The sequence below is a fragment of the Urocitellus parryii genome, chromosome 8, assembly GCF_045843805.1.
Source record: "Urocitellus parryii isolate mUroPar1 chromosome 8, mUroPar1.hap1, whole genome shotgun sequence".
NCBI lineage: Eukaryota > Metazoa > Chordata > Mammalia > Rodentia > Sciuridae > Urocitellus > Urocitellus parryii.
The window spans coordinates 107,777,348-107,789,062 of record NC_135538.1 but is presented as its reverse complement, the minus strand read 5'-3'; positions in this window follow the sequence as shown (position 1 = coordinate 107,789,062).

Below are 11,715 nucleotides of genomic sequence, written 5' to 3'. Positions count from 1 at the left end.
TCCCTGACTCAGTTAGGCTAGGTGAGAACCTATAGCAACCCCTAGCAACCTCCAATCAGCATGAGACAGGGAAAATACATGGGATGCCAGATGACCCCCCAGTAGTTTATGATAACATGTTGGGAAACCATGTAGTTTAGCACACATACCCCTCATGACTTAAACCAATCAGTTCAAAGGAATCCCCCTCTTGTACTAACCAATCACCCCTACCCAACTTGTTCTCGCCAGTGAATGTGCTAATCAATGTTAAGAGTTGTTGTTTGATTTTCCCACAGTGTGGAATGATTTTCTATGTGATGTTGTGACGTAGAGAATATAAAAAAAAAAAAACTATAAAATCTCACTGAATAAAGGACTGGGACTCACTCCCTGGGACCACTATGTTGGAAACGGTTGTGAGTCCAGGTTTGAACTTGTGATAGACCCAGCCTGATTTTCTCTTAAAATTGGGAGCCATCTGGCCACAAAGCCATGAAAAGATAATTTCGGCTTTGCTATAAATTACTGCAAGTTCTGAACTAGCGTGGAATGCCTGCCCATGCCTTGAACTCACCTATGCCTGGCTCTCTGACCAGATAGCAGCCCTCTCTGAAACTGTAGTGACGCCTCATAAATCTTGGCCTTCCCTGGCTAGATACCAACCCTCTCTGAGACTCTAATGACCTTCATAAATTCTGATGTTGGGGCCAGCAAAAATGTAAACTAGTATTTGTGTTATGCTCGTCAAGAGTTTTGTTATCTGTAAATCCCCTTTGTGCAACTTTCTGGGCTATAAAGCTGGGCTGCAAGAAAGATGCAGGACTGTCTTGTTCCCGCAGTTTTTGGTGGGAGAGGCAGCCCAGACAGTCGAAATAATAAGCTTGCTTTAATTTGATTTTAATTGGAGTCAGTGGTCTTTTCTTTGTGTCCTGGTCTAACATTTTGGAGGCCCCAGCGAGATGACCATGCCAGAACACACCACAAGACCAGACTGCTAGAAATTCTAAAGCCGGCCTTTGCTCCAGGGCTCCAGGGCTGGAGAGCCACTCTAGGGGGGTGCACACCTTGAGATGTTCCAAGGTCTCAGATTGAGACTTCGGTCCCTGGAGCACTGCAGTGAACTGTTGCACTAAAACTATTAGCAAGCATCTGGTGGAGGAGGCCTCCATAGGTAAGTGGCGCATTTATAACACCTGGTATCCAGTTAAGGGAGATCTCTTCTGAAGACAGAGGTGGCCTGTCGAGGCTCACATATACTCCTGTCTGGGACAGTAACGAGAAATCGTTCTGTTCTTTGTTCTGTTCTGTAGGGAATTTCTCTGGAAGGGTAGAGAGGTGCCAACGGGCACATAGGCGCTCCTACCCCGGGAGCTTTAGCAAGACGTTCCATTGCTCCTCTGTTTTTCAGGCACTGGGTTTCTGTTTTCTTGTGTTTTGTTCTGTGTTCTATATGTTTTTTTCTGCCTTTTGTTGTGTGACTTGTGTGGTAAAAACTTAAGGAAATTGGACATGAAAATGGGTAATAAAGAAAGTAAGCCTGACACTCCTTGAACTGTGTTTAAGGAACTGCGATAAACTTTACCCCCCTTTGTTAAGCAGGATTAAAGAAGCCTCTAGTTGGCTGCCTGGAGTACACCCACTGCAGGGGGAAATACCTGCTGGGGATCTAAGATTAACAAGTGAAACTCCTTTAAAACGCCTTGTCCCTCCAGATCAAGAGAGTCAAAACCTTTGGGGTGGAGTCCCCTGTGTTTTTCCTTTGTTAGCAAAGGAATAAATCTCCGTTTTTTTCTTTTTCTCAAAACCCTGTCCTCATTATTAAATTGGCGTTAATTGACTTCAAGGTCAGGAACCAAACTTTCAATTACAAATTTTGACACCTCAGGGGGAACTCTAAAGGAGCCTCCTTCCCTTTTGGGGAAGCCTATCACTCCAAACAACTGCATGCCGAATATGTAAGATGAATTTTTTGAGAGCTGACTACTGAAAAATTAGGAGATATTCAAGCATGCCTGGGGTGGAACCGAACCAGAGGAGCTAATCCTGTAAGTAAAAGGAGGGACTGAGGAACTCCCAGAAGCTGCCAAAGCTCCTTTTGCTTTGGGGAACTCCCGCCTTCCTTCCCTACACTGTAAGGATTATGCCACCTCTGTCTACTTAAAAAAGAGAAAAAGAAAAAGGGGACGCTAAATGCAGTAAAGTCGCCACTGAGACCCTTGATTTTACATTTCAGGTTGCCCCTCTGTGAAAACATCTGGTCCACTCGTGGGGACATCTATGGTGCCGTTGGTGTAGGAGTCAAATGGAAGTTAGAAACTTGGGGAGATTTTTCTCTCATCTGCTCTGTTTTAAAGGTTCCTGTCTGATGGCCATAGTTTGGAGCTCCTTTCTGTTTGTTGTTGTATTTCTTTTTATTAAATTAAAATTTTTATTATTTCTTTGTTTATATATGTTTCTGGCCCTTTAAGACATGGGCAATAATGTGTTGATATTATAGATTGTTTCTTGTGGATGATCTTGGCTGAATGTGTGTCTAAAAGATGATGTTTTATTGTAATAATCTGTTGGCAAATAACTCCCAATCATTCAGTTTTTTTCACCAATTTTTAAATTGGGTAGGCTGGGAAGATGTCACTGTGTGTACCAGTGTGTTAATTTGGAAAAGGATAATAAATCATAGTATGATATTGAAAGACCCCAGCCCAACAACCTCAGGCCTAGTTGCAAAACCACCGAGGCATGTCACAAACCTACGCAGGCACCAGAGGTGTTTTTCAGACAATCAGTTAGGTGTAACCGGTTGAGAAAGCACAAAGGACCAGGTCCTAAGACATGCCTGAATGAGCAGCAACAGGAGGACCAGAGTGCTAACACGTAACTTTTATGTGGCTTTTCCAGTAACATAAAGTGAAAAACAACTTTGCCCTTTAGGTAGCCTATATGCTGAGTTTAAAATTAACTAATAAGAAACCTATTGTTTACCGTGCTGGAAAACTGCCCCTTTACCCTATAAAAATCTCTGTATCCCCAAGCCCGGTGTGCCAGCTCACCAAAGCTCCGGCTGAGGTTCTGCTGGGCACCCGCAGGCGCCTGTGTCCCAATAAATCACCTCTTGCTTATTGCAGCCAGTGTTTCGTGTGATTCTCCTTGGACAGGGAAACGGGGGTCCTTTCAATATCTGTTCCCCTCAGTGTGTAGGACTTGGGAAAGGAAAGTGTTGGATTGGGGTTGTTCTGACTTATTGAAATGATGTTGAATAGCAACAGTCTTGAAAATTTTTAAAGCTTAATTTTGGCTATAGATGGTAGTGTATGGTTCTCTTTAAGAACTTCAGAGCAAAGAAAGTAGCTTAATGATCCTGAAGGGATTTCTTCTGATAGTAGCTTTTATATTATCAAGTAAGATCCTATTTTCAGTTTTGTGTGAGCAAGTTTTTCTAGTGTAGAAAAAATTTTTCCTTTGACAAAACAAGATGTAAAGGTATAAAATTTTGTGAATTGTATCTTAAACTTGTATCATAATTTTCAACATCCGAACCTGAAAATTATGACTTATGGTTAAAATGCCTTAGGCATGAGGTGTCTGCTCAGAATAGTAGTTTTCCCTGCTCCTTCCAGACTTCAGCCAGAACTTATGTTGAAATGCAAATGACAGAATCCTGCAAGCTCAGTAGGAGACTGATCTGAGGCCTAAAAAAAAAAAAAAAAAGTAAATTGTATGGTATTTACTAATTACTGGCCAGTCATTTTTTTTAAGGACTCTTGCTTTTTCTTAGATTCTGTATTTTTTTGAGCTCATGATTTTGATCCTACAGACCTAGGTGAATGTTTTTCTGATCAGTTCTATCTTTGATCAATTGTGGAGTTTTTAAACATTGCAATGGAGATTGCACAAGACCTTTACTACTGTGTTATGTGTGCACACTTGTGTTATGTGTTGTATGTCTATATGTATATATGTCTGCATATATATTATATATAATATACAAATTAACAGATTTAAGGAGCGCTCATAAAAATTTTAAAAAAATGGATCCAAAGATCTTTAATTCATGTGATTTAAATGGTTCAATTTAAATTGGGTAAACAGATAAAAATAAATGTCTTTAAATTTAAGCTTACAAGTTTTTCTAGGTGTTCAAAAAACTAATAAAATATTAATGACTATAAAATGTCTAATATGCCTTGGTTCTAGGATTTTCCTTCAACAAGGAAAAAAATGACTAACTGTTCAATACATTGCCTAAAATTTTGATAAAATAAGTAAAGTAAATTTGATATAGGATTACTCATTAATGAGTACTTTTGTTAGATATCTGACTTGATTTACAATCAGTCATGTGTTAAAAAGACAAAGATTTCTTAAAACCTAAGTTTACCCATAACATTATGTTTATTAAGTTTTATTTCTTTTTTTCTAGAGCAAGCAACCAAAAAAATTAAACAACTGGTTAAATAAGAACTGTTATTTTGGAGCATTGTACTGTCATTTCTTTAAAAGCTAAACTTGGTTAATATAAAAAATCAATGTAATTGTGATGCTATTAATGTGCTCATATCTTCCAGATATAGTTCTGTAAGGTAGAAGCTTTAAAAAAGCATTATATCAAGCTGGTGTTCTAAAGTTGTATGCTAATTTTAAGCTTAAAAAAAACATATTGGGGATTTATTTACCTGTTATCAATAAGATATGTAAAGTTTTATGTTACTTTTTACATGGGGAACAATTTAAATGTATTTTTAAGTTAATGAGAGCCTAATCTATGTAAAGGTTAATATTGTAAAGCACAAAGTATTTTGCTACCTTTCCACAAAAGGTTAAAGATTTTCAGCCTTTCTTTAATTCATGTTTTAGATGTGATATTATATTGTGTTAGCTAATATTCATGTGAACTTGAGCAACAATTTATGTAAGCTTTGTAAAATGATGTTTAAAAACCAAAGATCCGCTTCAGAACTAGAGCACTTAAGATTTATGAAGAGCCCTGCCTTACCTGAGGATAGGCTCTGTGTCCCATCTTACTACATGTGAGAATGACTACAAAAGCAGTAGGCCAGATTTTAATTCATTTAAAGTTATTTTTGGGGCTGGGGATGTGGCTCAAGCAGTATCGCGCTCGCCTGGCATGCGTGCGGCCCGGGTTCGATCCTCAGCACCACATACAAAGAAAGATGTTGTGTCCGCCAAGAACTAAGAAATGAATATTAAAGAATTCTCTCTCTCTCTCTCTAAAAAAAATTTTTAAATAAATAAATAAATAAATAAAGTTCTTTTCTTTTTTTTCTTTGAGAGAGAGAGAGAGAGAGAGAGAGAGAGGTTTTTTTAATATTTATTTTTTAGTTTTCGGCGGACACAATATCTCTGTTTGTATGTGGTGCTGAGGATCGAACCCGGGCCGCACGCATGCCAGGCGAGCGCGATACTGCTTGAGCCACATCCCCAGCCCAATAAAGTTATTTTCAAAAGTTGTTTTTTTCTGTCAAGATTACTAGGATCTCAAACAGGAGATATAATGTATAACAGCCAAAATACAGGGTAGCTATTACACGAAATAAATATGTTTTTACTCTTGTTAATTTTATTTTGTAATTTCCTTGTAAATGATCTAAAGATTCCCTGTTAGTGTTTTGCAGAGGTGTTGCTTTAAGAACACAACCTGAGTTAATTTAAGATAATAAGCCATCACCTACAAGACAGATAGGATAATATAGACCCCAATTAATAAAAAAGAAATAATTGTAAAGTTATAAACATTAAAGCCCAGTACTCTTAATATAAGGCTGTTGAAATTTATTTGCTGGATGTTTAAGATTAAGTTTTAAAATTAAAGTTAAATTAAAAGGGCTAAGAAAACCAATATTTGGCTCTTGCCCTCTGAGTCATTCTGAATCCAGGGGACTTCTCTAAAGAGCTTTTGCAACTCTGGGCCACATAACCTCCTGATCAAGGAGATTAATGAGACCACTGGAGAACAGAAAGCCAATCAGTGCATTTGCTATGAAGAGGAGGGTCATTGGAGAAGGGAGACATCCCTGATGCTTCCAAGGGAAGCCACATTGTGAAGCAAGACCTAGACCAATCCTATCGCAAATGGCACTAGCAGAACTGAGAAGCTCCTCTCAAGTTTCCCCAGGAATGACTCCCATAGAAACTCAGCTGAAACAAAAGTCAGTTTGACTGCTTCATCTTAAACACTTAGCAAAGACAGTTAAAACCAAAACACAGCCATTCTGGGCATTTTAAATAATGATAATAATAATAATAATTATTATTATTATTATTATTATTTAATGTATACACCTTATGTTAGCCTCCCAAAATAAGTAAGACTGGAGGCTACAAAGAAGGATTCTCAGACAGAAATGCCTGATAACTATAAAAAGAGACCATCAAGGGGGTTGGGGATGTGGCTCAAGTGGTAACACGCTCGCCTGGCATGCGTGAGGCACTGGGTTTGATCCTCAGCACCACATAAAAATAAAATAAAGACATTGTGTCCATCTAAAAAACTAAAAAGTAAAATAAAAAAAAAAAAAGAGAGACTATCAAGAGGAGCTGCCAGAGACAGAAGTTTTTAGTTTAAGGCCTACAGATATTCCTAACCTACACAGGTAGGCTTGGTGTTTGCTAGTATGATTATCCAGCCCTGAGTAACAGAATTAAAGTTTTCTCTATTAAACACAGAGGTCATACTAGTAAAAGGATTTTACAATATCAGATGATATTAAATTATTAAACTGAATCTTATGGGAAAAGACATCTGTAACGCTAAAAGTTTAATGCTGTGTTTACATTCCTGATAACTTTAAAAATGTTAAAGATTTACATTCCTATATAAAGGCCTTGTCCACTCTTGCCTTATTATGGAGACAGCTTCTCCTGGTTAAAATATATATATATATATATATATATATATATATATATATATGTACACACACACACACACACACACACACATATTTAAACTTCTCAGCCTTCACACCTCCTGGTGAGAGGACTTCTACTATACAGTGACATGTTCCACCTGCTGCAACATTTATTCAGTACTCATGGTTTTTGTTTCTCTCATAGAAGTACCCATCCCCAGATGACTTTACAACCTGTTCTTCCCCAGCCAGACTTCAAACCGAACCGACTTCTAAAAGGAAACTCCCTCATGCTGGGCCCCCTCACGTCACCCCCTCTCAGCTCAGAAGAAGCCAAAACCAGCGACGCCCCTCTTCTTACAACAGTGGAGCTAAAAATAAATAGACAGTCAATATAAATAATTAATTAAGTCAGGTCAAATCAGGGAGACCGGTTTTGGGTGAGTTCAAAAGAAGTTGGAGACTGTTCCCTGAGGGATTAAAATTCCCTCAGTGCTCTTCCCCGACCCTATCAAAGATTTGAAAGGGACACATAAGAAAAGGGGGGAATGATAGACCCAGCCTGATTTTTCTCTTAAAATTGGGAGCCATTTCGCCACAAAGCCATGAAAAGATAATTTCGGCTTTACTATAAATTACTGCAAATTCTGAACTGGCCTGGAATGCCTGCCCATGTCTTGAACTCACCCATGCCTTGTTATGCTCGAATTCGGTACCCCCAAAAAACCACCAGAGACCAAGATCGATGTAAGCAGCAAAGAGGTGTTTATTGCGAGCTAGCTCGGTCCTCCGCGTGCGCACACACAGCAACTGGTGACGCTGAGAGGCCCCTGAGCCCAGGGTTTGCAGCAGTTTTATACATTCTTTGGAGAAGGCAGGGACTTCACATACATCATAGTGAAAGGGTAAAGTTTCTGCATGGTGGAAACCAAACTCCCCAGATAGCATGATTCAGGTAGGGTGAAATGACACCTGGATAGATCCCAAGAACTGTTTGGCTAGCCACGTGTCAAAAACTCGCTGTGGAAAAAATAGTCTATGTAACTCCCTCAATATAACTTTCACTTCCAAAGGAAGGGGCTACCTCAGAACAACATGGCTTACGGGAAATACTTGGGGAATGCGATTCTATGTTTATGGCCCCACTTATGACTTTGGCCTCTGGTTCACCATCCAACTTAAACAGGAAGAAAATTCCACAGCAATAGGGCCCAATCCCCTCAAGCCAGGAATTAAGCATCCTAAACCTCCCATGCCTAGAACTACAAGAACCCCTCTACCATCTCATTCCTCCCAGTTTCCGTCTTTGCCTACTTCCCCAGTCCGGAGTACAGCTGACTCCTCCCCCTGGGAATTGATTAAAGGAACCTTTATGGAACTGAACTCCACACAGCCAGATTTCACCCAATCCTGCTGGCTATGCCTCTCTGCTGCACCCCCCTATTATGAAGGGATAGCAGTCAATGGGACTTATGCTGTGAAGACGTAGAGTTCCACCTGTAGTTGGGACGAAAATCCGAAGTTGACTCTCCCAGAAGTAACCGGGGCAGGTTTATGTCTAGGGTCCCCACCCAAGAGTAAACAACACATATGTACCCAGATAGGAGAAATCAACACCATGCAGGGCTTTCTAGTCCCTGAGAAAGGAACATGGTGGGCATGTGACTCAGGATTAACTCCTTGCATTTCAGCCCAGGTGTTTGACAGCTCTGTAAACTATTGTGTAATGGTGCAAATACTCCCCAGGGTGCTTTATCATGATGCAGAATCATTTGAAGGTCTAGTAGGGGGACAAACAACCCGTTTCCGCCGGGAACCAGTGTCCCTCACTCTAGCCATCCTGTTAGGGATAGGAGCTGCTGCAGGAGTAGGTACAGGAGCGGCCGCAATGATCCATGGGTCACAACAAATGGCCCAATTAGAAACAGCAATAGATCAGGACTTGAAGACATTCGAAACCTCTATCACAGCCTTGCAGGAGTCTTTAACCTCTCTCTCTGAAGTTGTTTTGCAGAACAGGCGGGGGTTAGATCTCCTCTTTATGAGGGAAGGAGGCCTCTGTGTAGCACTAAGGGAAGAATGTTGTTTTTATGCTGACCATACTGGAGTTGTAAAAGAATCCATGAGTAAATTAAGAAAACGCCTTGAAGAGCGCCAGAGAGAAAGGGAAACTCAACAAGGGTGGTTTGAGTCTTGGTTCACCCAGTCCCCCTGGTTAATTACACTCCTATCAGCCCTAGCTGGACCCTTGATCATCCTTATGCTGTTATTAACTGTGGGACCCTGTTTGCTTAACCGCATAGTTTCTTTCCTCCAGGCTCAGATTGGACAGGTGAAACCCATGGTAATCAGACAGCAGTATGCTCCACTGGCAGAAATGGAATGTGAAATCCCTCAGTAATTATGATCTATCACTTTTAAGATTAAAAGTAGTCAGAAAAAAGGAGTGGGAAATGAAAGGGTAAAAGAAACTGAAGTTAAAATGTAAAGAACCAGGTATTGTAAAGTTTCTAAGCTGCAAAGCCAGAGTTAAAATGTAAAGGACCAGGTATTGTTAAGTTTCTAAGCTACACTCAAAGCCCGAAATTCCTATAGCTGTTAAGACAATTCCCAGGACTGCCCATTAGATATGTGTAGGAATCCCCCCTAGTTACTTAACAACTTGGACCCAGTGCAGCTCAGTACATAGGCACCTCAGGGCCTAAACCAATCAGTTTGAATGTACACCCCACTTTAGGACTGACCTATCACCCCCGCCCGACATGTTCCCACCAATGAATGTACTAATCATGTTTGAGAGTTGTTGTTCGATTTTCCCGTGCCTCATGATGATTTGCTCTGATGTATGCAAAGCCCCCGCCCTCCCCAAGAAGTGTACTTAAGCACTGCTTAACCCCTGCTCTGGGCTCTGGGCTGCTCTCCCTTCTTGAGTGAGCATGGAGCCCCAGCGCGCTGGATCTGCAATAAACACCCTTTTGCTGTTGCATGAGTCGGTCTCTTGGTGGTCTCTTCCTCTGTCGTTCGCCGGTCCCTTACAAAATTAGACATTATGGCTAAAAGTATCTCCATTTATCTGGGGAGGAAGATTCCTTTAGTAGCTTAACATTGTAGTGGCACCCGCTCTTCCACAGAAAATCACTATAATTGATCTTAGGACTATCAGCAAAAGGATCTCTGCAAAAGAGTTCAGTGTAGTTAAGTTTTCTATTTCCTTTTGCTCTATTTTACAATAATTAAATTTGGCCATAGGCCTGCAGGAGATCAGCATTCCAGGTACTGAACACCCCTTTACTAGTTTTTCACAAACATTTATGGACTCTCTATTATAGTAACAATATTTGTAATAGTTTGTAAAAAGTTTTCAAGCTGGAAGTGTGTTTGCAATGCAAAGTGAGATAAGAAAGACAAAGTTATTTTTTAATATTTATTTTTTAGGTGTAGTTGGACACAATACCTTTATTTAATTTATTTTTATCTAATGCTGAGGATAAACCCAGGGCCTCGCACATGCTAGGCTAGCACTCTACTGCTTTGCTACAACCCCAGTCATATTCTTTAATGAGGCCTCTGGCCTTGGGCCAGAGCTTCACAGAGATCTTTACATTTCAAAGAGAAGAGGATACTAATTGGGTCCTTGGTAACAGCTAGCCAGAGGAGAGAAGGAAGGGGAGAAGTTCTCCCCTTCTCAGGTGCTGTCCTTGAAGGATTAACTTGCCCAGAACAGTGAAAGAAAGAACTGTTTTTGTAGTGAACTTCTGCAGACTGTGAACTTATGAGCCCCTCCCTTTACACACTGGGTATAAAGTTCTGAAACTGCCAGGGGAATTAACTGATTACAGAGAGAGCTTTGCCTTCTAAACCTGACTGCAGCCAAATAAAACTGTTTCCTGCTGTCTTGCATGTCCTCCTCATCTATCTCCTACAAGAATAGCTGGGTTTTATTTTTTTTCCTTTTGTAAAAGGTAAATTACTGTTACACGTTACAACATTGGTGAACTTCAAAAACATACCAAATGAGCTGGGCATTGAGACGCATGCCTGTAACCCATTGGGAAGCTGAGGCAGGAGGGTCACGAGTTTGGTGCTGGCCTGGGCAGCTTGGATTTGTCTTTTAAAAACTCTGTTCTGCCAGGCATGATGGTGCATGCCTGATATCTCAGCTATTTAGGAGGCTGAGAAAGAGGATCACAAGTTCAAAGCCAGCCTCAGCAACTGCGAGATGCTAGAAAACTTAGTGAGACCCTGCCTTTAAGTATAAAATAGGGCTGAGGAGATGTGGCTCAGTGGTTGAGTGCCCCTGGATTCACTCCCAGTATCAAAACAAAACAAAACAAGATCTAAAAAAAAAACCTGTATTCTCCATGGCGGGGAGAATCACAGCCTCTGGGATAGGAGTTCCCTGTGTTTCTTTGCTAGCAAATCAGTAAAACAGAGGCTGGGGATGTGGCTCAAGCCGTAGCACACTCACCTGGCATGCGTGTGGCCCAGGTTCGTTCTCAGCACCATATTCAAACAAAGATGTTGTGTATGCCGAAAACTGAAAAATAAATATTGAAATTCTCTCTTTCTCTCTCTCTTTAAAAAAAAAAATCAGTAAAACATTTTCCTTTTTCTCAAAACTTTGTCCTTGCTATTGAATTGACAATGGAGATGAGGAGGGAACTTTTGGTATCAGACCTAGTGACTTACTTGGATTCAGCCTATGTTTTTGGTACAAATATTTTGTTTTCCATTCAGAAACACATAATGTCAGGTTGTTTCTGTTTTTGTGCATTAGCAGCCACTAGTAGTCATTGCCTAGATGATGTGTTATTTATTAAAGATTGTGAAATGCAAATTTTCATCTTTTAATATTTCAAAATAGGAA